Raw genomic sequence first — 12,980 nt, forward strand, 5'->3', positions numbered from 1 at the left:
ATTAGACATCGCAAAGCTGCACATTGCTAGCTGAGCTTTCCAATGGCATGAACTTTACCCACCCTGAAGGAAAAACTAAACAATGTGGGAGCATTTCTGGCTGAGGAGCACAGTGGTAAGAGTATGCTGAAAACTCAACTCTGTTTGCCCAGGTGGGCTTTATTCTAATCCAGAAATAAAATAAATGAAAGAGTTACTGCAAATGTTTTTTAATGCTGGAGTCAGCAATAGCTGTTATCATAACATCAAAAATAATAGGCCTTAAAGCTTTCAAAAGTGTTTTTTCTAACAGTTTTTCAGGAACAAGGTTTGGGTATGGTCTAGATCCTGCTGAGGTGGTAGAATGCAATTTTGCAGAAAAACAAAGGTTTTCCCCGAACCCCGTTCCTTCTTCTCAGTGTATGGCTCCATGTTACGCAATGCACCATGTCAAGACAGCAGCTTAAGACTGGCATGCAGAAAGTGGAGAGGAGAGAAAGTGAAGAAGAGAAGAGAAGAGAAGAGAAGAGAAGAGAAGAGAAGAGAAGAGAAGAGAAGAGAAGAGAAGAGAAGAGAAGAGAAAGGAGAGTTCTTTTTGAGTATAAAGTAAGAAGCGGAGGAAGTGACACAGGGTGCCAAGTTGGCATGGAAGCAGAGGGCATTCCGGTGGATGGGGGAATTCACACAGAACAATGGAGCCTAGGAGGGATGTCAGCCATGGCCACACTTGCTCGTGTTCAACACAGATTATGCCATTGTGCCAAATTCATTAGCATCACTCATTCATTCCTAAGAACGCTGAGCTATTGTTGCACCTGTAGACTCCTAATTAAGGGCTAGGGGAGCGGTAGAGCTGGGTTTCTTCGCAGCACAATGAACCAAAGCTGCCAGCAGCTGAGAAACAAGTTGATGAGCAAGAGAAGGTGCCATGATCAAGGCAATCATTCCTGATAATTAGCCAAGCTAGCAGAGATCCAGTACTGTCCCTCCTGAAGAGTCAGAGGCAAGACAGACTCAGCCGAAAAACAGTTCACACTTTGAGTAGGTGTGGTGAGTAAGCTACCCAAAATTATTTTTAAAAAAATCCAATAATAATAAAAAAAAATCATTGCGCTAAACAGACGTGAGGAAATATATCAAATCTCTGTGCTCTGAGGGTTCACAATCTTTATGTAATATTTCACATGACGGCAACCTTAAGAAATAATCAAAATTTCAACTACAATTTGATCTTGAGCAATGTTTTAAAAAAGCAGACAGGAATCCCTTGGTGAAACACGCTGACCTTACACTGGCTCAGATACAAAGTGAAAAGTGGAATTCCACAGTAATGTGAACTTAAAATACATGTTCCTTGCCAGTTCCAAGCACTCTGATGTTTCAGGGATTATGTCCTTGGTGGAGACTGAAATATCAAGTTATCATAAAAAGTCATACTGTATGCCAACAATATCAAATACATTCAGTGTTTGCAGCTCCAAACGGTATCAAACATAGATGTTTGAACAAGGAATGTTCAAACAAAGGAATGAGGTGTCTTTATGTATATGTGATTTGAATGTAGTTTAGAAGAGTATTGCTAGAAAGGCTGTTGGTAACCATAGCAATCGAAACAGGGATGTGAGAATGGCTTTGTTTTCCTAAGTCTCCTCTCAGATCCCTAGACAGAAATTTCTTATTCAGTGTAAAACATATACATAATTTGGTATTTTGTTAAAGACACGAACTAAAACACCTCTACCTATTTTTAAGGACCAAAAAAATCTTCTGAAGTCCACTAAGTGTCTTACATTACTCTCTGATGGGAGTGTGACCCGGTTACAGATCATTCTCCTGGGCAATATGCTCTGAAGTTCCCCTTCTTCATTTTTAATATTTATTCCAATTATTGCTGACAGTCTATAATCTCTCCCTCTTACTCCCTCTCGTAGGAAAGGCCATTATCTCCTCATCTATTCCTCTGTCTCTCTTCCTGTCAGTGGACATAGTAACCAGGCAGCGCTCTACCCTACTGTGGTTTCTCAATGCGGCTCTGTGGCCTTGGTCAGTGCAGCTAAAGCTTCATTCAGCAGCTGTACTGGCCTGCATTCCACAGGGGACCCCACAATGTGAAAACCAACTCAGTCATGCTCAGAGGAGCTGGGAACGACCTCTCTGGAAAACGAGAGCCAAAAAAAAAAAAAAAAAAAAGCAAACTTTCCTTCACTCCTCCTTCTTTCCAGCTTTAGCTTCAGTCACACTTTTTCCAAAGATCCAATAATAACACTTCAGTTACATGCTAGAATATGAAACTACGAAAATGAACTAAACTTTCTCTCTTTTTTTGTAATATAATACTACGTATGACAGGGCTATTGGTACGGTATCAAAAGATACAGTATATAAAGTAGTTTGTTAATATCTTCATAGCAATCTTAGCGATTAGAAGTCAGACACTAAGCCGAGGTAATAATGTTCAGTGTTCTTTTTTTTTTATAAATTCACTGAGGCACCAGGCATTTAGAACATCTAACGGCACCTGCTCGTACAAGCACGTGTGACCGATTCTCTGGAACCGTTGAGTGTTGACTTGACCTGGCAGTCACTGGATGCTTCACGTTCACCAGCGACCAGATGACACATAATATGGTTTACAGTGATCAGCCCCTACCCTCATGATGTTGACACTCGCTGGTTTTGCAACTGGTTGGTTTTGCTGGGTCCATCAAAACTACAACTTCCTCATGAGGATGCAGGGGCGAGGGAGAGAGTTGTCGAACACATCAGCAATACTGAAACTCACTATGCAAACAAACCATGAGAGCTAAATCTGTAAAGCAGCGGGAATTTATGGATGCTCTAAAAAAGATACATTCACCCAAAAGAAAAAAAAGCCTCACTTAGTTTGCTTCAGCACAAACCCGTTCTCTTTTTCCATTATGAAGCAGCTCTAGTGATTAACCTTGCCACTTCAACTGCAAGTGGTCTTTGCCAGTACTTTGAAGAGTAGAAGTTTTGGCCGCTATTGTAAAATGCAAATACTGCCAAAGGAAGGATTGCAGATTTAAGCGGAAAATACGGTAATCTTCAGGTATTAATTAATACCTATTGTGTTTACAAAAATTAAGCCAATCCACTTATATCTGCCCATATAAAATAACAATAGCATTCTCCCCGTGGTCAAAAATCTTTGTGACCCCTATCTGAATGTGCAACATTAGAACCACAACACTAACCATACAGAAGAGCTGGAGGTATTAAGATCTGCATAAACAAAGATTACATTAGAATCAGCCTGAATCTGACAAAAGGACAACATATCCAATTAAAAACAAGAATGGCTATCACATGGGTGGATTTTTCCCTCAGGAACATCAGTGACCCTTGGGCAGAGGTTTCAGTTTAAGCTCATCTCCCATCTTTCACTTCCATTTTTCTCTTCTTTTCTATATTTTTAATCGCTCCAGCTGCACCGGCTCACTTTAATTGGATTCTTTTTTTTGCAATTTTGCTGATGATTGTCCATTACTATAACCACAAATCCACTTAAACCACCTGAGGTGGTATGGATGGACAAACAGGTTTGGAATTTAGTTTTAGTGACAAGAAAGATGACCAGTTGCAAGTTTTGATGCAGACCTGAGCAGTGGATATCAGACAATGGATTTAGCTTCTGTGAAAATCCATTTCTGCTGCTCTTTCATTAGACAGACTCAGGCCACTTGGGAACAAAGTAAGCTGTTTCTCCTGGAGGAGTACTCAACACTTGTGATTCTTCTCTGAGACAAAATCCTAGCTAGGTTGAGCAGTTACACAACACAACTGGCTAATAAGAGAGTACAGTTCATTTGGAACAGACTTGGCTCTTATCCCAAGATCTGCAGGTTCACTGGCACAATACTTAGTGTGCAAGTGTTTGAAATCAGGCAATAAATTTTGCACTCAGAGGCATATGGACTGAATTACTGGAGTATGTCAATTTGTTGCGCCCCATTCTCTCTGGTCTTAACACATCTTCCTTCAGTTAAATTGTTTTCATTTAATTGGATGGTATTTTACCTCGCATATAAATGTCTCTTTAGGATCCTGCTGTCCCAAAACCTTGAAGCGTCAAAAGGATTTCAGTTCTTTATTTTTGACGTAATTGTATAGAAGGAATGACTATGAATGTGTCTTTTCATATTAAGATCACTTTTTTAATGAGGTTCCTTGGACATGAGACAGGGAGAGACAGATTCAAACTCACCCGCAGTCCCTTCAAATGACATCATCCCATTTGCCCACTTCCCATGTGCATTGTTCTGGAGGACTATCAGCCCAACTGTGTGGGTTTGGTCCAGAAATCTGGAAAGAGACACAAAGCAGGTGGCCTTCAGCTTGTCTGTAATAACCTTGACAAGTCTCTAAGTGTCCTTGCCAAAAATGTGCAGAAGAAAGCTGAAAAAAGATGAAAGCGTGCCCATACAACTGGTAGCACTCCACACACCCACACAGACCCACACACACACACGGGGACAGTAGACTCCCAAGGTTGTTTTCTATTCATTTTAACTTGACATGCTTTTATTGCCCGCTGAGGGGTACTCAACATGCCAGAGCATATGACAGCAAATAAAAATAAGACAGCATGCTAAACACCCAGACATCCAAATGATTTTATCTTACACTAATGGAAAACAAACCAGTGTTTCCACCAGGAGACAATTATCTTTTAGCGCTGTGTGAATCCCCAAAGTTACATTATGGGGACACACAGAGACACAGTGAATGTGCAAAGAGTAAATTATTCCCATTAGAAGGTTATTAAAATTCTCACATGGATTACTAAACTAATAACCACATAATATTTCCCCTCACAGAGGTGTATACTGGTGATTGGTTGTACAGACAGGCCAACATGGAAACCAGTGAGGGATGCTAGAAATGTATTACATTAGGAATATGTCACCCTTCTGTTGTCTAGAATTAGCCACACACTTGAAATAATAAGGAAGAATTCCACAACTGAAAAGCAATGTGGATGTACAGACATGCTAACAGCCAACAGCAGAGCAGTTAATTCCTAAATTCAAGACTAGAAAAATGATAGTTGTGGATTAAACTTCTAAAGGAATACGGCCTGTCACTTACCCGTGCAGAATGCTGAAAGTGAAGTGTTTTTTTCACTAGGGAGGAGAATCTGACAAGATCGTATTTCAAAGCCCTCTTGAGGTGGCCATGTTGCTTTGGTTTCTCTCTCAAAAACCAGCAGCCTGTAAACAACAACAATGACTCTTAATTATATCTAAAATAAGGCTCTTTTAGTTAATAGCTTAACTTAAATTGGCATGTACATAATTACATAGATATTATGATTCTACAGGACAATAAGTAACTGCAAATCTAAATTCAACATGACATCAGCTGAGCTGCAATAGCTCATTTAAATGAGATCTCATTACTTTGTGTTGGAGCATCATATTCAAACATTGTGGCCAGACTACAATGAACAACACCTAAGCGACAGACACACGGGTCTGTGCTTCATTTTCCGCCCAGTTGATCTGTAGCTTTTCCTAAAATCTCCATAATGAATTATCCATCTAAGACCACCTTGGATCACTCCATCACAAAAGCGTATTGTAAAATCAAAGGAGGCACCATTAAAAAATTTAGCGCAGGCACACAAGCCCCTCTCTTAGTGAACCATTCGCCTGCAAAATTTTATTCCATCTTTTGTGGAAAAACACCTGATTTTTCAACACATGAGGTCAAACTTGATGAATCAGGTATTCATGTAGGTACAGAGCAAAAGCAAACCCTGAAAGTCTCCAGATGGTAGACTGGCCACACCAAGATCAAGTTTTTCCAATATTCTGTTGAATTATTTGAAATGTGGAAAAATGGCCGACCTGCAGTGACAAAACAAAAGATTAAACAGTGAACTGTTGGACTGTTACGCTGGCTGTAATATATTACCAGAGGTGTCCCCAAACATGACCTTTAGGTCAAGACGGGATAGGCTGAAATATGAACCTCTTGGCAAAGTTCTGCAGGGTGGAAAGAATAGATGCTGGGTGCACATGGGGTGTACGTTTTAACATGTGTGTCTGTGTGTATGAGTTTTCTGCAGAATGTATCTTCAGAGAATGCAGGGGAAAAACACAGGTCAAACCAAAACGTGAGGCCGTGAGTCTATAGCCTGCGTGGACTAACAGTGAGTAGAACAGAAGGTTGACTCAGGCAAAAAGCCTTGCATGTGGGTGGGTGGAGGGCTGGGGGGGGGGCTCCAGCTTAGGTTATGTAAGTTTCAAAATGGATACAAAATGAACTCATGTCTGGCCAGAGACCCCAGGGCATCAGTGAAAACACCTCGATTTGTCTCATCTGTGAGACCCAGAAAATTTGTATTAAATCAATGCTGCTTTACATTTTAACAGGTCTGTTTCTTGAGTGATCCATAATCAGAATACTGCCTGTTGATTAAAATTCTGCTGAGATATGGACTTAAAATATTTCCCAAATATTCCCTGAATAGGCGGAATACATCAAAATAAACAAGTTCAAATGAAAGGATACACATGAGAAACCCATGAAAAGCAAGTGCCATTTCTTATCCCATGAATCTCCCAAGCTGTCACTTTTGTTTTTATTCCTCTGTTCTCTGCGTTGGTCATTAATAATTCAGCGTAACTACTGCTGCAGAACAGTAACAATACACAAAACATGCATATATAAAAAAAAAAAAAAACAAGAAAAACATATCAACGAAACAGCCGTCTTCCACTCACATTGTCTGTGCGTCCACGGCCTGTGGGTGCTGTGTGGAGATGCTGAGGAGGGTCGGTGTGTCCTCAGACATATGGCTCTATTTCTGCCTGTCAGCAGGTGCCTCTCTCCCAGCCCTCACCCACAGATGAGAGCTGTGATAAGAGGACTGATACCTCATTACATTCACTCTGTCTGAAGAAGGGAGAGTTCTTCCCCACCACCCCCCCCTCTTCCTCCCTCTTCCCAACAGACCTCATGAACTACAGCCCTGGTCAGAAACAAGAAAACACAACAGATTCAGGGAATAGCCTGCAGAATCTATAGGAACCAAATGCAAATTCTTCAGCTCTACATTTTCTGAAGGTTTCATGCTTCCTGTATCATTATAACTTTACAATCAGTATGGTCACACTCTTACATTACCAGTCTGGAACAGGTGTTCACTCTTACAGCATATGCCCATTTCAGCTGTCAGTAAGCCTCTCTCCCTCAGAATGTCACTGAGCCCTCTACTCTGTTCTATTTAACTACGCTCATAATAAATTCCCGATGTGTAATATGGTTGTTTTTTGTAAAATCACATGGACAAGAGACTTCAGGAATGATGAATAAAATAATCAAACAACTGTAATTTCACACAGATGCATATGTTTGGGTTTTTTTTTTGGATAAATTAAAGAGAACTCTTTTCTATCCTTTAGTCCCTTGGTATTCCATGTGGCTCTCCAATTTTCTTTTTCATCAGTACAATCTGATAGGGTGTCTGAAGCACTGTTGTGCAAGGCTTCTGACAGCCAATGAATTACTCTGGCTTTGACAGATGTCAGGGTTGACAAACCTGCTGTTTGTGAGTTGGAGGATTATTTTCAAACTAAGAGAGATGGCTTTGTCCGCTCCATCGGCAAATTCATAACCTTAGGTCTCTAAAAAACGCATTTGCTATCTTTGGTTATAAGTGATGAGAGGACATCCGCCAGAAGCCTCAGTCCGTTTTATGATGAATTTCACTGAGTAATTTTCATCGATCATACGCCGAGACGTGCACATATATGCATAGACACGCCTGCATGCACACTCTATCAACATATGCAGAAATGCGAATGTATGCTGTTCACAAAGTAATCTCAGAGGACATCCTCCAACTATCCAATGCAAAGTAAGATGACAATGGTTTCAGACACAGGGACAGCTTTCCATTTCAGCTACATTAGTCCTGTGTCTCTATGTCAGCTTGCAGATGCCATCATATTAAATGCATCTACAAATACACTCATGTGAATATAATGAGGTTTACCTGTCACAACACATATCCTTGCACATCGGAGGCAAGCCTAAACAAACAGAGGAGACTTCTAATTCAACTCTGGGTCATTCAGAAGAACTATAATTAATATGAGGTCATTCATATTTTTCTACTTAATGATCAGAGTTCTGTATTCATTCTTCATTTAAAATTCCTAAGCATCTGCCAAGCCTGACATTCCTCAAAAGCAAAACATGAGCTCTTCTTTTTTTTTTTTCCTAAGAAGGTCATTAGTGCAAAGTGCTCTTTTTTTAAAAACATAATTGTATGCATATTTTACCTCCCTCAGGACAATTAAAAAATAAGGTTGATTTCAACATCCAAATGAACTTAAGCTATGTGATAAACATAACCTACATGCAGATAATTTCCCTGTGGATAGAAATACATTTTCTTATTATTTTCCTTATTTCATTATTCATCTCAATATTGCTGAATCCATATACTTATTCATTTACATGGAAATGAGCTGAGGAAGGGAACACTAAATATTGTGACATAGTGTGGATGAATGTGGTATGCCCATGGCTGCAGCAGTGCAGTCTTGTGTGAATGGACTACATGTTTCACTGGAGTAGAGAATGAAATTTAAAAATATAGACATTGCAAAGACATAAAAATATTTTTCATAGCTCCTGGGAAAAAAAGTGATGCTGTGTTCAGTTGTGTAATGTCTAAATCTACATAACCATTGACGGGTGCATATAGATATACAGCTGGGTCCATAAGTATTTGGACAGTGACAATTTTTTTGTAATTTTGCCGCTGTACACCACCACAGTGGATTTGAAACAAAGCAGTCAAGATGTGATTGAAGTGTAGACTTTCAGCTTTAATTCAAGGGGTTTAACAAAACTATAACATTAACTATGTTTAGGAATGACAGCCAATTTTATACATGGTCCCTCCATTTCCAGAGGCTCAAAAGTAATTTGACCAACGAAAAATTATAATTATAAGGGTTATATTTAATACTTGGATGTAAACCCTTTGCAGTCAATGACTGCCTGCAGCCTGGAACCCATGGACATCACCAAATGCTGAGTTTCCTCCCCTGAGATGCTTTTCCAGGCCTTTACTGCAGCTGTCCTCAGTTGTTGCTTGTTTGTGGGTCTTTCTGCATTCAGTTTTGTCTTCAGTAAGTGAAAAGCATGCTCAATTGGGTTGAGGTCAGGTGACTAACTCAGCCATTGAAGAATATTCAATTTCTTTGCCCTGAGAAGCTCTTGGGTTGCTTTCGCCATATGTTTTGGGCCATTATCCATCTGTAATGTGAAGCGCCTTCCTATCAGTTTTGCGGCATTTGGCTGGATCTGAGCAGATAGTGTCGCCCTATACACCTCAGAATTCATCCTGCTACTTCTATCAGCAGTCACATCATCAATAAACACCAGTCACCCAGTTCCACTGGCAGCCATACATGTCCATGCCATAACACTGTCTCCACCACGTTTGACAGATGATGTGGTATGCTTCGGATCATGAGCCGTTTCTTTCCTTCTCCATACTCTTCTCTTTCCATCATTCTGGTACAAGTTAATCTTGGTTTCATCTGTCCAAAGTATCTTGATTCAGAACTGTCTCTCTTAGATGTTTTCTGGTAAAAAGTCTAATCTGGCCTTTCTGTTCTTGAGTGTTACCAGTGGTTTGCACCTTGTTGTCAGCCCTCTGTATTTACATTCATGAAGGCGTCTCTTGATCATAGACTTTGACAACGATAACACCTATCTCCTCGAGTGTGTTCTTGACTTGGCTAGATGTTGTGAAGGGATTTTTCTTCACCAAGGAAAGAATTCTGCGATCATCTACTTTAGTTGTCTTCTGTGGTCTTTCAGGGCTTTTGGTGTTGCTGAGCTCGCCAGTGCATTTTTTTCTTTTTAAGAATGTACCAAATTGTTGATTTGGCCACTCCTACAGTTTCTGCTATCTGTCTGATAGGTTTGTTTTGTTTTTTCAGCCTAATGATGGCCTCCCTCACTTGCATCGACACGTCTTTGGGTGCATATTGAGTGATCCCATGAATAGCTACCAAATGCAAATTCAACACTTGGAATCAACTCCAGACCTTTTATCTGCTTAATTTGTCAAGAAATAACAAGGGAACAGATCACACCTGGCCATGAAACTGCCTGTCAGTTTGTGCCTCTGAAAATGGAGGGACTTTGTAAAAAAAATGGCTGTAATTCCTAAACAGTTAATGCAATATTTCTGTTAAATCCCTTGAATTAAAGCTGAAAGTCTACACTTCAATCGCATTTTGATCGCTTCGTTTCAGATCCACTGTGGTGGTGTACAGAGGCAAAATTACAAAAATTGTGTCACTGTCCAAATACTTATGGACCTCACTGTATATTTTTTCTTTCTCCAATTTATAGTGTGATGTCCATATAGCTGAGAAGTCTGCCTGGAGGCTGATATACTGAGTGTTGCCATGTTATTATAACCTGAGATAAACCATAAAAATTGCTCATTACGCATGCAATATTACATCATCTGAGATGAATTCATGCCTGGTAAGATGATTCATGTCCATATTGGCATCAGAGACAGAGTTAGAATGACAAAGGAGGGGGCACAGAGTAAGCGGACATCTGTCAGCCTCCACCTGTCTGCTAACTGGGTCAGCAAGACACCAGCCATTTTGGCTCAGAGGTGTTTAATGTACAGCCCAAAATAACCCATAATGGGAAAATTACAGTAATACTCAGTGCCCACCCTTCTTGTTTTCAAAGGACATCAAGTCCACAGCAAGCTTTAACCTCTCACATCATCTAATCTTGATAAGAATTGCTGGAGCAGTCATAAGTGCAGTAAGAAAATGACAAAATTTAAATGTTTGATAAATCACATTAAATTACTGTGCATGCTCCTGGTGACTACTATTGCTTTCTTGTATTTGTTCAGTGCACTTGCACTCAAGACGCCTCATTTCATTTCCCATTAGTCAACGGTTTGACAGCAAACACAAGCTCCAAAACCTGCACGCTGCAGTATTGCTGAACCTGTGGGGAAAGATTCTTCAACACAGTTTAACATACCAGTGGTTACTAGAGAGACCACATCCTACCCTTTACTGGGCACCAAATATAAAGCACAGTTATTTCAGAATGGAGGGCTTGTAGGGCCTCAGCACAATATGTGTGCTTTGTGGTCTAAGCTACAGTTTGTGAATGTGTGAAGGCTTTCTGGAGTAAACCATGGTTTCTGGCTCACTGGTCCTAAGTCCAAAATGACATGGACATGCCAGCAGGCAGAAGAGAGAGAATATGCCAAAGGACCAGAAGCTCTGCCACAAAGGGTGTCCATATTGCATAGGGGTCTCTGTCAGTCTATGACTGAGCTGTGTGCTTCTAATTATTTAGTCTAAATTTATATGGATGTTTTAAAACTGTTTTCTCTGGTGGCTTAGGATGTAATGGAAGCTGTAGATTGAATACATATGGTTTAATGTCTTTTCAATAATTCTAATCCAACCATAAATTATTATATGCATATTTTCAGTGACAACAATCATGTTTTTCTGTAATTGTAAATGCATAACATTTTTTGATGCTCTGAACGCTGTGGTTCTTGTCGCGCACTGTTCCAAATAGGTGTCTCGTGGGATAGAGCGCATGTCTTCTCGCGGTCAAACCAATGATGTCTGAAACTAGCTTAACCATCCATAAAAATTACAACCTGCCAACCCTTATAATCTTCTTATTTTTATTATCGTTGATATTTGTGAACTATGGCATTTCGTCAAACAGGTAAACATGATTTTTTGTTGTGGTAAATTATAAGAGGACTGACCCTTATGCACTGTTATAAAACTGAATCGTCGCCAAAAGTCAAATCAGCCAGCACAAAGTCCATCGTGTTAATTCAAAATACACGTGATTAAATAGCAAAGTCGCGTGTGCTATATTACCACTGACATGGTAGTGAATTTACTTAATATATAGATTAAATATACCGATTAATATACAGATTATCTTTCATTTGTAATTTACACATTTAAGAAGACTGTCTTACCTTTGTTGGATGCGATGATAAGATGTATTTTTTCTGATGAAATCAATTTCGAAATCTTCAGCGTCTTTCGTCACAGTAGATGCAAGCGGCTTGAGGTGTACCTACTTGAAATACACCCGACAAACCGCCTGACACTAACCAGTACCTGCCTTGGTTTAACCACAAGTATGGTTTGCAATGATGAAATATCAGTAAAACTGGATTTGCTTGCACTCACCTGTGAATTGAAAATTGAGGCACGGCAACCCCCCCCCCCCATCTTTTTTCCCTTGTCAAGGCTTTATACTTAACCGCTTGCCTCTAAGCCTGAACGCGCCTACCGGCATTTTTGGATGCCAGAAGCGCAGAGAAGCACCCCCGTGGGAAACTACAATATGCCACATCCACGCATAAATTAAATAATATTTGAGACTGTGGAGAGGCTACATTAAACTTGTACCACTTAACCAAGTTGTCACATCACAATAACAAAAATATCATACTGCTGTTCAGCTGGGTTTGGAGAGAATATGATTCGCTATTATTATCCCAAACAATAAGTGCGTTTCTCTGTGAGACTGACGTTTCATCTGCTCTGCGTCCGATAAAGTGCTGATTGAATGAGGAGTGTGACATATTTCGACCCCATGAATGTCATGCGTGTCTAAAATAGTAGATTATGTTTAAAAACGCACCTTGATGCACAATGTCTAACTAAAAGCATGGACCTATTGTTCTTTTCAGTATTTTCGCTAAGATACGCTTCACGGATATTTCCCTTAAAACCTAGGCTACACCTGTGGTTGCACTGGCGAGTGCCCTTTTAACGTAACACAGTGACAATTGTTGAGTTAAAATCCATCCACCAAGGTAAAAGTCCACATAGATGCACCAACCTGTAGCATAAGCAAATCGCTGTCGACTCCTCGGAGAAGTGAAATCCTAGGCAGTTAATTCACAAAAGGTGTGACGGAAG

At 40.1% G+C, this 12,980-nt stretch overlaps 1 protein-coding gene across 1 annotated transcript in view; it reads right to left on the minus strand.

Moving 5' to 3' along the window:
* Positions 1-12,980, minus strand: part of cemip (cell migration inducing hyaluronidase 1) — a 59,765-nt gene extending 46,785 nt beyond the window's left edge. Inside the window, exon 1 of the mRNA XM_030765913.1 lies at positions 12,901-12,980. The gene's annotated coding sequence lies outside the window, so the exon portion shown is untranslated. The remainder of the gene's footprint in view (positions 1-12,900) is intronic.

This window comes from Chanos chanos, chromosome 2 (genome assembly GCF_902362185.1).
Source record: "Chanos chanos chromosome 2, fChaCha1.1, whole genome shotgun sequence".
Taxonomy (NCBI): Eukaryota; Metazoa; Chordata; class Actinopteri; order Gonorynchiformes; family Chanidae; genus Chanos; species Chanos chanos.